This window comes from Phyllobates terribilis, unplaced genomic scaffold (genome assembly GCF_046119375.1).
Source record: "Phyllobates terribilis strain yellow unplaced genomic scaffold, ASM4611937v1 Scaffold_3__8_contigs__length_932513732, whole genome shotgun sequence".
Taxonomy (NCBI): Eukaryota; Metazoa; Chordata; class Amphibia; order Anura; family Dendrobatidae; genus Phyllobates; species Phyllobates terribilis.
Window position 1 is genome coordinate 115,149,335 of NW_027362763.1, and position 15,432 is coordinate 115,164,766.

Consider the following 15,432-nt stretch of genomic DNA (forward strand, 5'->3'; position numbering starts at 1 on the left):
TTATTGATCGTTTGGGTCCGAACATTGGAAAACGCGCCTATCAGAAGAATGGGGAAGTTTCATCCCTGACAGGACACTTATCCCCATTTTAAAATGCAGCTTCCAAAAAAGAGCAGCGCTCACAGTCACTGAGGGAATGAATGGATCAGTGGTCACATCTCACCAGTGACATTATACACAGGAGCTCTGTATATAGTGCACAGGTAATACAGTGGTCACCAGTGACATTATACACAGGAGCTCTGTATATAGTGTACAGATAATACAGTGGTCACCAGTGACATTATACACAGGAGCTCTGTATATAGTGTACAGGTAATACAGTGGTCACCAGTGACATTATACACAGGAGCTCTGTATATAGTGTATAGTGTACAGGTAATACAGGGATCACCAGTGACATTATACACAGGAGCTCTGTATATAGTGTACAGTGTACAGGTAATACAGTGACCACGAGTGACATTATACACTGGAGCTCAGTATATAGTGTCAGTGTACAGGTAATACAGGGTTCACCAGTGACATTATACACAGGAGTTCCGTATATAGTGTCAGTGTACAGGTAATACAGTGATCACCAGTGACATTATACACTGGAGCTCTGTATTTAGTGTACAGGTATTACAGTGGTCACCAGTGACATTATACACAGGAGCTCTGTATATAGTGTACAAGTAATACAGTGGTCACCGGTGACATTATACACAGGAGCTCTGTATATAGTGTACAGGTAATACAGTGATCACCAGTGATATTATACACAGGAGCTCAGTATATAGTGTACAAGTAATACAGTGGTCACCAGTGACATTATACACAGGAGCTCTGTATATAGTGTACAGGTAATACAGTGGTCACCAGTGACATTATACACAGGAGCTCTGTATATAGTGTACAGATAATACAGTGGTCACCAGTGACATTATACACAGGAGCTCTGTATATAGTGTACAGGTAATACAGTGGTCACCAGTGACATTATGCACAGGAGCTCTGTACATAGTGTATAGTGTACAGGTAATACAGTTGTCACCAGTGACATTATACACAGGAGCTCTGTATATAGTGTACAGGTAATACAGTGGTCACCAGTGACATTATACACAGAAGCTCTGTACATAGTGTATAGTGTAAGGTAATACAGTGATCACCAGTGACATTATACACAGGAGCTCTGTATATAGTGCACAGGTAATACAGTGGTCACCAGTGACATTATACACAGGAGCTCTGTATATAGTGTACAGATAATACAGTGGTCACCAGTGACATTATACACAGGAGCTCTGTATATAGTGTACAGGTAATACAGTGGTCACCAGTGACATTATACACAGGAGCTCTGTATATAGTGTATAGTGTACAGGTAATACAGGGATCACCAGTGACATTATACACAGGAGCTCTGTATATAGTGTCAGTGTACAGGTAATACAGTGGTCACCAGTGACATACACAGAAGCTCTGTATATTGTGTATACATAATACAGTGATCACCAGTGACATACACAGGAGTTCTGTATATACTATACACACACGTGGTCAGAATTGTTGGTACCCCTCATTTAACGAAAGAAAAACCCACAATGGTCACAGAAATAACTTGAATCTGACAAAAGTAATAATAAATTAAAAATCTATGAAAATGAACAAATGAAAGTCAGACATTGCTTTTCTGCTTCCACTGAATTTTAAAAAAAATTAAACTCATGAAATAGGCCTGGACAGAAATGATGGTACCCCTGAAAATAATGTGACAAAAGGGACATGTTAAATCAAGTTGTGTCCACTAATTAGCATCACAGGTGTCTACAATCTTGTAATCAGTCAGTGGGCTTGTATATAGGGCTACAGATACTCACTGTGTTGTTTGGTGACATGGTGTGTACCACACTCAACATGGACCAGAGGAAGCAAAGGAAAGAGTTGTTTCAGGAGATTAGAAAGAAAATTATAGAAAAGCACGCTAAAAGGTAAAGGTTATAAGACCATCTCCAAGCAGCTTGATGTTCCTGTGACTACAGGTGCACATATTATTCAGAAATTTAAGATCCATGGGACTGTAGCCAACCTCCCTGGACGTGGCCGCAGGAGGAAAATTGATGACAAATCAAAGAGACGGATAATATGAATGGTAACAAAAGAGTCCAGGAAAACTTCTAAAGAGATTAAAGGTGAACTTCAAGCTCAAGGAACATCAGTGTCAGATCGTACTATCCACCGTTGTTTGATCCAAAGTGAACTTCATGTAAGACGACCAAGGAGAACACCATTGTTGAAAAAAAAAATAATAAAAAAGCCAGACTAGAATTTGCCAAACTACATGTTGACAAGCCACAAAGCTTCTGGGAGAATGTACTATGGACAGATGAGACAAAAATGGAAGTTTTTGGCAAGGCACATCAGCTCTATGTTCACAGATGGAAAAATGAAGCATATCAAGAAAAGAACACTGTCCCTACTGTGAAACATGGGGGAGGCTGTTATGTTCTGGGGCTGCTTTGCTGCATCTGGCACTATCAAAGGGATTCTAGAGAGAAATGTGCTGCCCAGTGTCAGAAAGCTTGGTCTCAGTCGCAGGTCATGGGTCTTGCAACAGGATAATGACCCAAAACACACAGCTAAAAACACCCAAGAATGGCTAAGAGGAAAACATTGGACTATTCTGAAGTGGCCTTCTATGAGCCCTGACCTAAATCCTATGGAGCATCTTTGGAAAGAGCTGAAACATGCCGTCTGGAGAAGGCAACCTTCACACACAAGACAACTGGAGCAGTTTGCTCATGAGGAGTGGGCCAAAATAGCTGTCGAGAGGTGCAGAAGTCTCATTGACAGTTACAGGAATGGTTTGATTGCAGTGATTGCCTCAAAAGGTTGTTCAACAAAATATTAAGTTAAGAAGAACCATCATTTCTGTCCAGGCCTATTTCATGAGGTTAATTTTTTTTTAAATTCTGTGGAAGCAGAAAAGCAATGTCTGACTTTGATTTGTTCATTTTCAAAAATTAGTAATTTATCAGATTCAAGTTATTTCTGTGACCATTGTGGGTTTTTCTTTCATTAAACGAGGGGTACCAACAATTTTGACCACGTGTGTAGTGTAAGTGTACATGTAATACACTGACTCACCAGTGATGTCTCTAGGTGAAGTCCTTCATCTTCGCTTTTCTTCTTCATCTGGCACAGACAGCCATCACTTCTTCCAGCCAGGAATCATCTCTGCAGAAAATAACACACAGTTATCAATAACTGATCTCTTCTAGAGAATATTCCCACTTTTCCCCCCGACTTCTACACTACACCAGTTGAAGAAAAAAAGCAACATAGTGCCGTCCTGCACAGTAACAGGACCCCTCTTTTGTCCCATCCCATGGAAAACAATTTCCTAAAAAGTAAATTATATTACAGAAGTAATAATGTAATAATAATAATTGGAATCTAAAGTAATAATGTTCCCCACTGGTCACCATAAACTAATAAAGTATGTTCCTCAATCTGGCTCCCAAACAGTAATTAAGTCCCTTGTCTAGCCAGGCACCCCCATATGTCCCTTCTGGCCACCATTTGTCTAGTGTGACCCCTCCATATATTTATCCTAGCACACGTGTATCGAGCCTGCCCCCTCCTATATACCCATCCTAGCCCCCCCATGTGGCCAGTCTGCCCTCCCCACATATCCATCCTTGCCTCCATGTTTCCAACCTGCGCCCCCATATATCCCACCCATATATCCTCCATGTGTCCAGCCTGCCCTCTACATACACATCCTGGCCTCCATGTGTCCAGCCTCCCCCCCTCATAAATCCATACTGCCCTTACCCCCTGCATATATCCATCCTGACACCCCCCATATATCCAGCGTGCCCTCCATATATTTATGCTAGCCCATGTGTATCGAGCCCGCCCCCCCCACGTATTCATCCTAGCCCCCCATGTGTCCAGTCTGTCCCCCCCCCCATATATCCATCCTGGCCTCCATGTTTTCAGCCTGCCCCCCCATATATCCATCCTGGCCTCCATGAGTCCAGCCTGCCCCCCCCATATATCCTTCCTGGCCTCCATGAGTCCAGCCTGCCCCCCCATATATCCATCCTGCCCCCATATATCCATCCTGGCCTCCATGTGTCCAGCCTGCCCACCCCCCTTTGCCTGGATCCAGCCAGGGTTCCTCCTTGTGTGTCCAGCCAGGGCCCCCCCTTGTGTGTCCAGCCAGGGCTCCCCCTTGTGTGTCCAGCCAGGGCTCCCCCTTGTGTGTCCAGCCAGGGCTCCCCCCCTTGTGAGTCCAGCCAGGACTCCCCCCCTTGTGTGTCCAGCTGGGCCCCCCCTTGCGTGTCCAGCCAGGGTTCCCCCTTGTGTGTCCAGCCAGGGACCCCGTTGCGTATCCAGCCAGGGCTCCCCCCTCCTGTGTCCAGCTTGGCCCCCCCTCATGTGTCCAGCTTGGCCCCCCCTAGTGTGTCCAGCCAGGGATCCCCCTTGTGTGTCCAGCCAAGGCCCCCCCTCGTGTGTCCAGCCAGGGTTCCCCCCTCTTGTGTCCCGCCAGGGTTCCCCCCTTGTGTGTCCCGCCAGGGTTCCCCCCTTGTGTGTCCCGCCAGGGTTCCCTCTTGTGTGTCCAGCCAGGGTTCCCCCCTTGTGTGTCCAGTCAGCTACCCCCTTGTGTGTCCAGCCAGGCTACCCCCTTGTGTGTCCAGCCAGGGTTCCCCCCTTGTGTGTCCATCCAGGACCACCGCTTTTGTGTCCAGTTGGCTCCCCCCTTGTGTGTCCAGCCAGCCTACCCCCTTGTATGCCCAGCTGGGCTCGCCTTGTGTGTCCAGCCAGGGTTGCCCCTTGTGTGTCCAGGGAGGGTTCCCCCCTGTGTGTCCAGCCAGGCTACCCCCTTGTGTGTCTGTCCAGCTGGGCCCCCCCTTGTGTGTCTGTCCAGCTGGGCCCCCCCTTGTGTGTCTGTCCAGCTGGGCCCCCCCTTGTGTGTCCAGCTGGGCCCCCCCTTGTGTGTCCAGCTGGCCCCCGCCTTGTGTGTCCAGCCAGTGGGTCCAGACCATTACACACACACACACACACACACACACACACCTCTTACCTTCCTGAGCTCCCGTGCGGTGTCCTCCTTCTCCTGAGTTGCGCGCCTCCTTCACAGCAGGCGCATGACGATGACGTCATACACCTACCGGCGAAGGGAGACACGCAGCTTCAGCTGCTTCACTGGGACGTGCGCCGCGGTGGTTCAGGTAATGAACGCTGCGTGCGCGCGTCCCTGCATACACTGTGCCTGCGCTTTTAAAGGGCCCGTGCCCCTTAAAACCGCAGGATTTTTTTTTGTTCTCTTCTCCCCCCTCTACTCTGCAGCAGGGGGCGGGGCCCACCGGGAAATTTCCCGGTATCCCGCCAGCCCAGACCGACCCTGTCCTTGTATGAATATTGGTATAAATGCACACTAATCTATAATAGTTAAAGATAGACTGGACTGTCAGCCAATGGTGTCTGGGTCGAATCAGTATGGGCCTCCGTCAACCTGCTCTATTTTCCCATGGCAGTCGCCGCCCCAGACCCTAACAGGAGCCCACACTACACTTTCCTGCAAGGATGAAAGTCTCACACTGTGGGCCATAGTCAATTTCTTCTACCACAGACCTTCTGTCCTTGCCTCCAATTTCCAGAGAGAGACAACTCATGCTCCCTTCTGCTCACATAACCGAATTTCTGTCCTTCCAATTGGGTCTACGCTCACACGACCGAATTTCCATTTCTGCAATCGGGTCTGTGCTATCTGCTATCTTTAGCCTCGACAATCAGGATCTCCTAGCCTCTGTAAGTGACTCGCCCAGGGTGATGGGGATGACTCGGTACCCGGGCCTTTCGCCTGACCTTCGGGATGTCACGGTGGTCGGCTCCCGGGCCCGTACTCTGGGGTCAGCTTTTAAAAAGGGATTGGTTTGTTTATTAGTTTTATTAAAGTTCGTGACGCCACCTGTGGTTTCTGGTGAGATTCACCAGCGCTGCGGCAGTCCACTGAGGCCGGTGATAAGGCAGCTTAGATGGTATCGCTTCCCACAGGTGGAGCAGGGCCTCAGGGCAGCGTAGGAGGGGGGATGCAGGGCAGGCGAGACAAATCCAGGTCAGAGCAAGAACAGGGACGGACACGATAGTCACTTCAGTACCTTTTACTGGTGGAAATTCAGACACATCCCAGAGCACTGTAGGGTGAAGGGTGCATATAAGAATCCTCCCCAATGAGCGGGTGTAGGGCCTCCTGTTTCTTGCCTCTACGTAGTAAGTTTCTGACCTGCCTGGAGCTAGGCCTAACTTTGTCTCTGTCCTGCGCTGGCTGACCTTGTGGTAGGGCCTTTTCTTGGAATACACGCTCCCAGCTTACGGGGCCTATGTGTCTCCTGGCTCTGTTACGTATCAGCACTTTAGCGATCCTGGGACCTGTAGTTCTCCAGGGATTCCGGTTATACCTTACTGGGTCATAGAGATCCCGGTAAGCTCGGATCCGGTGTCCGGTAATGCTTCGGGGTGAGCTAGTTAAGCTCCTTTGCCCCCTATGTACTAACTTCTCCACTTGCCTTCGGCCTTCTCGGGCCCTCACTAGGCTATACACACTAACGGCAGCTTGCCACGCTTCACCGATCTTATGGCGCCGGCACACCTAAGCTCACTATTCAGAGCTACAACTGAGTCTGGACTGTGCTCCACTGCAGGAACTCTCTCAACAGACTTGACTAGGCTGAGCTCAACTCAGTATTCAGGTCTGTGCTTGCTGAACTCTCCAGAGGAACTGAACTGCCTGGCTCCACCTTCCCTTTTTATATCCGTAACGGGCTCCCTCTGCTGGTCTGAGGTGGAAGGTGGAGATGTGTGAATGTTTATGGGGGCCTCTTGTGGAGGATTCCATCAATGCACTCTTCCAGGATCTGTGATACCAAGCGCAGCTGGGCGTCACATTCCCCCCTAGCAAAGCTTAGCACTCCCGGTACATTTTATAACAATAAGAAACATTAACAATCTTCCCTTTATGGGAGGCACCAAGCTTAAACGTTGCATAATAATATCAACAAATACAAAGTGTCCTCAGAATTCAAGTCTCTTGTGGTGAGGTTCCCAAACAGGATGTCCATCTCACAGAGTAGAGTAGTTGGTGGTTTGAGGGACCTGTCCCAAACCCTCAACGTAGGCCCTGGGGTGGCTGCAGGGCATGGAGATCCCGAGTTGGACCTCCAATAGAGCCACTCCAGACAGGTTTTCCTTCGGTGGTCACCTAAAGGGGCACTCCTGGGAGCGCAATTATATACAATAAATAGTTTTTGGGCTGCACACAGTCCTCAGCCACGAAGTTCTTTATGCAAATGTGACACCCCAGGGGTCTGGTTGCCACAGTGATAGAGATGTTATGTCTGAGAGCAGGTGGGAGGTCCTTTGGTCAGGGATCCTGTGCATGCCACACCTCCTGCCCAGTCTTGGGAGGGGAAGAACTTCCCCTATATAAACCCGGGGCTGAAGCAGGGTTAGGAGTCAAGGAGAGTAGAGACAAGAGACAGTCATAGGAAGAAACAGCTGGAGCTCAGTGGGAGCAATACTACTACGAGTCAGGGGCTGGCAGCTGCAGAGCTCGCCCTGACTGAGAAGCTTTCTTACCGGACCCGGAGTCCGAGGCTGTGGGGACTAATCTTTACCCAGCAGCAGAAGCCGACCGGCAGGGGATTTCAGGTCCTCAGGCCCAGAAACCCGAAGGCACGGTCACACGTGTGGGACCAGCACCGCCATCGTGGAGCGGAAGCCAATAGAAGGCCCCGAGTCACCGGCCATACGGGTGAGCACCACACAGTACACTCAGGGACGTGGGCTACTTATATCCGCTTCTAGCAAGGTAGCCAGAAGAGTACAGTCAGTTTGGGAGGCCTACAACTCCGCCTGGCCAGGGGAGATCCCATCTGCTCAAGGACTGACCAGGCCCCGTTCGCTAGCAAGTACTCCGGGAGGGTCTATCGTTGTTACCAGTAAAGACCCTGAATTACACCGCACCGTCTCTGAGTGGTTCCTGCTACCCCTATCTTCCACGTCGGCTGCCCTGAGGCCATACCCCTCCCGTTGGGGGTTATACTATCACGCTGCACAATTCTACACCGGCCTCAGCGGTCTGCCCTGCAGCGGCAGCTCCATAGCTGCAAATCAACGGGTGGCGTAGTCGACACTCAAATAACATCTATCAAGACTGCCACACACTGAGTCTGACTCCCTGGGCACGGACCGGGTCCCCGCCACTCGGAGACTACAACCCTCATCTGATCCGGTTCCGGGTAAGCCCCCGTGCGCGAGACGCTGCGCGACACAGCAGGCCCAGGGGCGCGTCAACTTTGGCGTAGTCGGCAGGATTTCGTGCCCGCAACCACCGGGTACTGCGTGCCTGAAAAGACTGTTCAAACTTACCAGTGGTGAGGTTTCCCGCCATCCGGCGCCATCTTCTGCCTTCTTCCCGCCATCCGCGAAGTTTTCCCGCCATCCGGCGCCATCTTCGGCCTTCTTCCCGCCATCCGTGGAGTTTTCCCGCCATTGGACGCCATCTTGAGGACGCCGCGCGGGAAGAAGAGGGGCGTGGACTTCGAAAGCGCGCGAGAACTGAAGCCCCGCCTCACGTCTGGACGTTGCGTAAGGTCCTGGAAGGAGCCCAGCAGACGCCGACGTCACCGGAGCGCGACGGAAGGTCCTCAACCCTGACGATCTACTGCGGAGCCGCGGCCTACGGAACAGGATCATCGCAAGGTAGGCCACGGTCCACTAGGGGGGAGGAAGATGTCGGATACGGAGGAGAGCTTCACTGCCTCAACCCCCGCCAGCGCCACCGCTGCTGCAGTTATGCCCTTCACCATGCCCTATATCCCGGGAGCCGCTTGGCTACCCCAGTACTCAGGGGAGTCACATACCCTGCATGACTTTAGAGAAAAGCTGGATAGCCTCTTCCAGGTGTACCCCCTCACAGAAGAGCAAAAAGTGAGCATCCTGGTGGCCCAACTAACCGGGGCAGCCAAAAGGGAAGTAAAATCCTGGCCACCTGGGAGGAAGACTGTCGCAGGGATACTAACCCGGCTGAAGGATACCTTTGATACCCGCACCTCAGCCGAGATTAAGCTTAGATTCTACGGGTGCAAGCAGCGAGCGCATGAGAGTATAAGGGACTATGCACTAAACCTACAAGAGGCCCTGAGGGCCATTAAGCAGACCGACCCTGATGGAGTGGGAAACGAGGACAGGCTGTTGACCGAACAATTTATAGAGGGACTGTATTGTAATGCCCACCGAACTCAGTTGCGGGCGATGGCCTTACAGGATCCCCATCTGGGCTTTGCACAGTTCAAGGACAGAGCCATCCGGGTGCTCCGAGAACCGGCACCGGGTGGCGTTATGACCCACAGGCGCCCAGCTATTACTTACCACCAGGAGGCGGCGCCCTTGTCGGCAGGGCCTGTGGGAGCTGATGCGCAGGCTTTGGACAATGACCCGGCTCCAGACCTACAACATCAGGTCCAAGAGCTAGCTAAGAGCGTTGCTGCGCTAACCCGAACTGTGCAGTCTTTACAGGTTTCCACCCCAGGGAAGATCCAGCTGGCATCCGGACCGGAGGACATCCCGTGGCGTCGACCAAGGAGGACCCCACCGGCCAGAGGAAGACCCAGTGACCGATACAGCGAGGACGGACGACCCATCTGCCGCCGCTGCAATCAACCCGGACATATGGCAAGGTACTGTTCTTTAAACGGGCACAACCTGGGGTAGAGGGCCAACCCCCAGGAAAAAGATCACCAGGCCCATCGAACTGGCGCGACAGATATGTGGGAGGACGTCCAGTCTTGCCTGTGGTACTGGATGGCATTCCCATGAGTGCCCTACTGGACACCGGGTCACAGGTCACCACCATCCCGTACGTGCTCTTTAAGCAGTACTGGAATGACTCGGATATTACCCGCTACCCTGACGACGACTTGAGTATCATCGCCAGCAATGGCCAGCCCGTGCCACAGATCGGATTTAAAGAGGTGACCATCAAAATCGGTAGAGTCGAACTGGCAGCACAGGGACTGATCATTGTAGATATTGACAAACATGAGAGTCACCCAAAAATAACTCTAGGAACTAATGTAATTGAAAATTGTCTTGCAGAGGTGATTTTCCTTTTACAGCAGGTTGCCAAGAACGCCAGCTCCGGCGAGCAGCGGGTGCTCCAGAAAGAGATCCGGGCACTGATGCGACGGCAACAGGTGGAACTCTCCGGCGGTGAGATTGGTAGCGTAAGAATGTGTGACCCTTTTCCTATTGCCATGCCCCCAAAAAGTGAAATGATGATTTGGTGCCGGGCAGCTATTGGTCTGAGAGGTAGGGATTACCAGGCAATGGTAGAACCAGTTTACTCGGACAGTAGGCCCACCATTTTGACAGCACGGGGGGTGGTTGATGTACGCCATGGGAGGGTGCCCGTTCGCATAATAAATATCGGGGAGAGGGAAGTGTATCTGCCCCGGTATGCCACGCTAGCTAAATTATATACCATTAACCAAAATTCTATACAATCTGTGGAACCCTTGCCTCCATCTCACCCGGAGGAAGGTAACGGCTCTAAGAAAAACATGGAGGACTGGTGTCAGCAACTACATCTGGGTACTGACTCCACTCCCGCACACCAGAAACAAGGAGTCTATCGGGTGGTTCAAGAGTACGAGAGAGTGTTCAGTAAACACCCGTTAGACTTCGGGCGAGTCAAGGGGGTAGAACACCACATCCCCACGGGAGACCATCCTCCTATAAAAGAGAGGTATCGACCCGTACCCCCTGCCCACTACCAACACGCCAAGGGGATGCTTAGAGACATGAAGGAGGCTGGGGTGATCAGGGATAGCTGTAGCCCCTGGGCAGCTCCACTAGTCTTAGTCAGAAAAAAAGACAACACCATGAGGATGTGTGTAGATTACCGGAAAATCAACCGTATCACACACAAGGATGCGTACCCCTTACCAAGTGTAGCGCTGGCGTCCCTGCCCTCTGCTAGGCAGGGACGCTGCTCCCCTCACCGCTCTGTTCCGTGCCCGGCGTCCTCTCCCCGCTCTGCTGTCAGCGCGCGCTCCTTCCCGGCGTTCTCCTCCCGCTCTGCTCTCAGCGCGCGCTCCTTCCCGGCCCCTGTGCTTAGGGCGCGCGCGCGCTCCCCTCCTCTTAAAGGGGCCGCGCGCGCCGTCCTAAGGAGTCCCCGGCCAATGGCCGGAGGACTTCATCATATATAAGGCACCTCCTCCAAAATGGAGGGGCCCGAGCAATGTTGTTTGCACCTGTGTCTCACCTGTGCTTCAGCCCTCAGGTCCCGTTGCCAGTTACCTGCCAGTTACCTGCCAGTTTCCTGCCAGTTTCCTGCTAGTTACCTGCCTGATTCCTGCCCGAATACTTGTTACCTGCCTGCCTGCCTGAGGTCCGACGGTCTGCCTTACAACTCCGGTCAGTCTGTCTAAGGACCAACTTGTCCGCTTACCTGGGAGCGCACATCAGCTACCTGCCTGCTTGCCTGAGGTCCGACGGTCTGCCTTACAACTCCGGTCAGTCTGTCTATGGACCAGCTTGCCCGCTCACCTGGGAGCGCTTCTCCGCTACCTGCCTGCTTGCCAGCCTGGAGGCTCCGTTGTCACGTGCTGTGACCACCAGCTTTCTCAGAGACTCTTGCCCGCTCACCTGGGAGCGCTTCTCCGTTACCTACCTGCCTGCCAGCCCGGAGGTTCCGCCGTCACGTGCCGTGACCACCTGCTATTCCAGAGACTCTCGCTTGCTCACCTGGGAGCACACGTCTACCATCTGCCTGCTAGCCTACCCGGAGGTTCTGCCATCACAGGTCGTACCTACCCCTTACCCAGAGACTGCCCTGATCACTTGCCGTAACTCCCTGTCCGTTCACCCGGAGACTGCCACCCGCTCCCTTACAAGGGCCGCCCCCTTGTATAGTAGCTCAGAGGTTCCGCCTCCCGGACCCGTTACAGTTTGCTCGGGCCATGGAACCCGGTGGCACCCAAGCTCCCTCGCTCTCGGACCTCTGTCTTGAACTGTCCCGTCAGAGGTCCCAACAGGAGGCCATCCTGGGTCACCTGCGGAATGTTAATACTCGCCTGAACACTCTGTCTGATCCACCAACAACCTCCGCCAGTGCCATATCTTGCAAACCGGCAGCTCCGCTGCCCACTAATACTATGGTATCCTACCCCGGACCCCGGCTCTCTGCACCTCCTCGCTTCGGAGGCGACCCCGTCCAGGCTCGGGGCTTCATAAATCAGTGCACCCTGCACTTTGAACTTTTGTCCCATCAGTTTAATTCCGACCGGGCCAAAATTGCCTTTATCATGTCCCATCTCACCGGGGAGGCCCTGGCCTGGCTAAATCCTCTATGGGAGAGAGGAGACCCCCTGGTGTCCAACTTGCCTGCTTTTCTCTCGGCTTTCCGGAAAGTCTTCGACGAACCCGGACGGAAGACCTCATCCGCATCCTCTCTGCTACGCCTCCGTCAGGAGGGTCTCACCGTGGGCCAATATGCCATACGGTTCCACACCCTTGCCTCGGAGCTGGCCTGGGATAACGACGCTCTGGTATCCGTCTTCTGGGAGGGTCTGTCCGGTCGTATTAAAGATGAACTTGCTGGTCGGGACATTCCTACCTCTCTCGATGATCTAATAACCCTTGCCACCCGGATTGACCTACGGTTCCAGGAGCGTGCCAAAGAGGTCACCCGTGAGAGAAGGATTCCACGTTTAGCTCCTACTCTCCAGAAACCCGTCATTCCCTCCATCTCTCCCCAGGTACACTCTCCTGAGCCTATGCAGGTCGACCAGACCAAGATGGTCAAAACCCGTCAGGACTCACGCCGTGCCGAGGGGAGCTGCTTCTACTGTGGCAGTAAGGAGCACCGGATCCGTGCCTGCCCGGAGAGGTCGGGAAACGCCTGTGTCTAGGTTCGCTCAGAGAGGTCCACCTAGACAAGAATAAATCCTCTCCATCCCTGCTGTTGTCAGTTTCGATCATCTACGGGGAGAACCGTTATTTCGAACTAGCCCAACTTGACTCTGGAGCAGCTGGGAACCTTATTTCACAGTCCCTGGTTGAGAAATACCGCATCCCCACCAAACCTCTGGCTGTACCCTTGTCTGTCGCTGCCGTGGGTGGGGGCCTCTTACCTCGCCCCATTCAACTCATCACCGAATCCATTACCCTGCAGGTGGGAATGCTGCATTCTGAAAGTATCTCCTTTCATGTTCTGCCTGGACTCTCTCACGCCCTCTTGCTAGGTCTGCCCTGGCTCCAGAGACATGCACCCGTGCTAGACTGGCAAACCGGAGAGGTCCTTCGCTGGGGACAAGACTGTCATAAAACCTGCCTGGTTCCCGTCCATCCCGTCCGTCCCTCTCCTACCCCAGCTAATCTACCTGGACTTCCGATTCCTTATTGGTCTTATGCAGATGTCTTTAATAAAAAGGAGGCAGAGACATTACCACCACATAGACCATACGACTGTCCCATCGATCTGCTACCCGGTACTACTCCTCCCCGTGGGCGTATCTATCCTTTATCCGCTGCTGAGACCCGGTCAATGTCCGAATATATTGAGGAGAATCTGGCCAGAGGATTCATCCGGAAATCTACCTCCCCGGCGGGAGCAGGCTTCTTTTTCGTCAAAAAGAAGGACGGCTCTCTCCGTCCCTGTATAGACTATAGAGGCCTAAACCTGATCACGGTGAAGAATAAGTACCCCCTTCCGCTCATTCCAGAATTATTTGATCGCCTGAGGGGGGCTAGGATCTTCACCAAACTGGACCTTCGTGGGGCGTACAACCTGGTTCGTATTCGTCAGGGGGATGAATGGAAGACGGCATTCAACACCCGGGACGGCCACTATGAATACCTGGTAATGCCCTTTGGTCTCTGTAACGCTCCTGCCGTCTTTCAAGAGTTGGTCAATGACATCTTCCGGGACCTTCTCTACTCCTGCGTAGTAGTGTACCTGGACGACATCTTGGTCTTCTCTCCGGATCTCCAGACTCACCGGAGGGACGTTCGTCAGGTCCTGCTCAGGCTAAGGCAGAACCATCTCTACGCTAAATTTGAGAAGTGCCTCTTTGAGCAGACCTCGCTTCCGTTTCTGGGCTACATTATCTCTCAGACCGGCCTACAAATGGATCCTGAGAAACTGTCTGCCATCGAGAAATGGCCCCGACCGGAGGGGTTGAAGGCCATTCAGCGATTCCTGGGCTTCGCCAACTACTACCGCCTCTTCATACCACACTTCTCTTCCCGGACGGCTCCAATTTCTGCGCTCACCCGTAAAGGTACTAATCCCAAAGAGTGGCCACCCGAAGCAGAGGAGGCCTTTCTTTCCCTTAAACAGGCCTTCTCTTCCGCCTCGGTGCTGCATCGCCCAGATGGCAACAAACAGTTCTTCCTGGAGGTTGACGCCTCCTCCTCTGGAGCCGGAGCGGTACTTACTCAAAAATCATCTTCCGGGAGGATGGTAACTTGTGGCTTCTTCTCTAAACTCTTCTCCTCCTCTGAGCGCAACTATTCCATAGGAGACCGAGAGTTATTGGCCATCAAACTGGCATTGGAGGAGTGGCGTTACCTGCTCGAGGGGGCTCTTCACCCGGTAATAATTTACACTGACCACAAGAACTTGGCTTACCTCCAGCATGCCCAGAGACTTAACCCGCGCCAAGCCCGGTGGTCCTTGTTTTTTGCTCGTTTTGATTTTGTCCTTCATTTTCGCCCGGCTGACAAAAACGTCAAGGCGGACGCCTTGTCTCGGTCCTTTCTGGTGTCTGATCTCGAGGAGGATCCGAAACATATCATCGATCCCGCCAGAGTAATGCAGGTGGCTCCCGTGAGTCTAAATCGTCTTCCTCCTGGTAAGACGTTCGTACCTGTACCTGATCGGGAGAAGATCCTACACTGGGGTCATTCGTCTAAACTGGCTGGCCACGCCGGTCAGAAAAAGACCCTCCAGCTTATTACCCGGCACTACTGGTGGCCTAACCTGCACAAGGATGTAATAGACTTTGTTTCTGCCTGTGTGTCCTGCGCCCGCAACAAAGTTCCGAGACACCTGCCGGCCGGCCGCCTCCTACCTCTGCCAGTACCTGCTGCCCCCTGGCAGCATATAGCGATGGACTTCATTACTGATCTACCCGTCTCTGCCGGTTGTACGGTCATTTGGGTGGTCGCTGACTGCTTCTCCAAGATGGCTCACTTCATTCCACTGCCAGGTCTTCCGTCTGCACCCGAGCTGGCTAAAGACTTTATCCGCCACATCTTCCGTCTTCATGGCCTGCCCCGTCACATCGTGTCGGATCGTGGGGTACAGTTCACTTCCCGTTTCTGGAGAGCCACTTGTAAATTGCTGGACGTCACCCTGGACTTCTCCTCCGC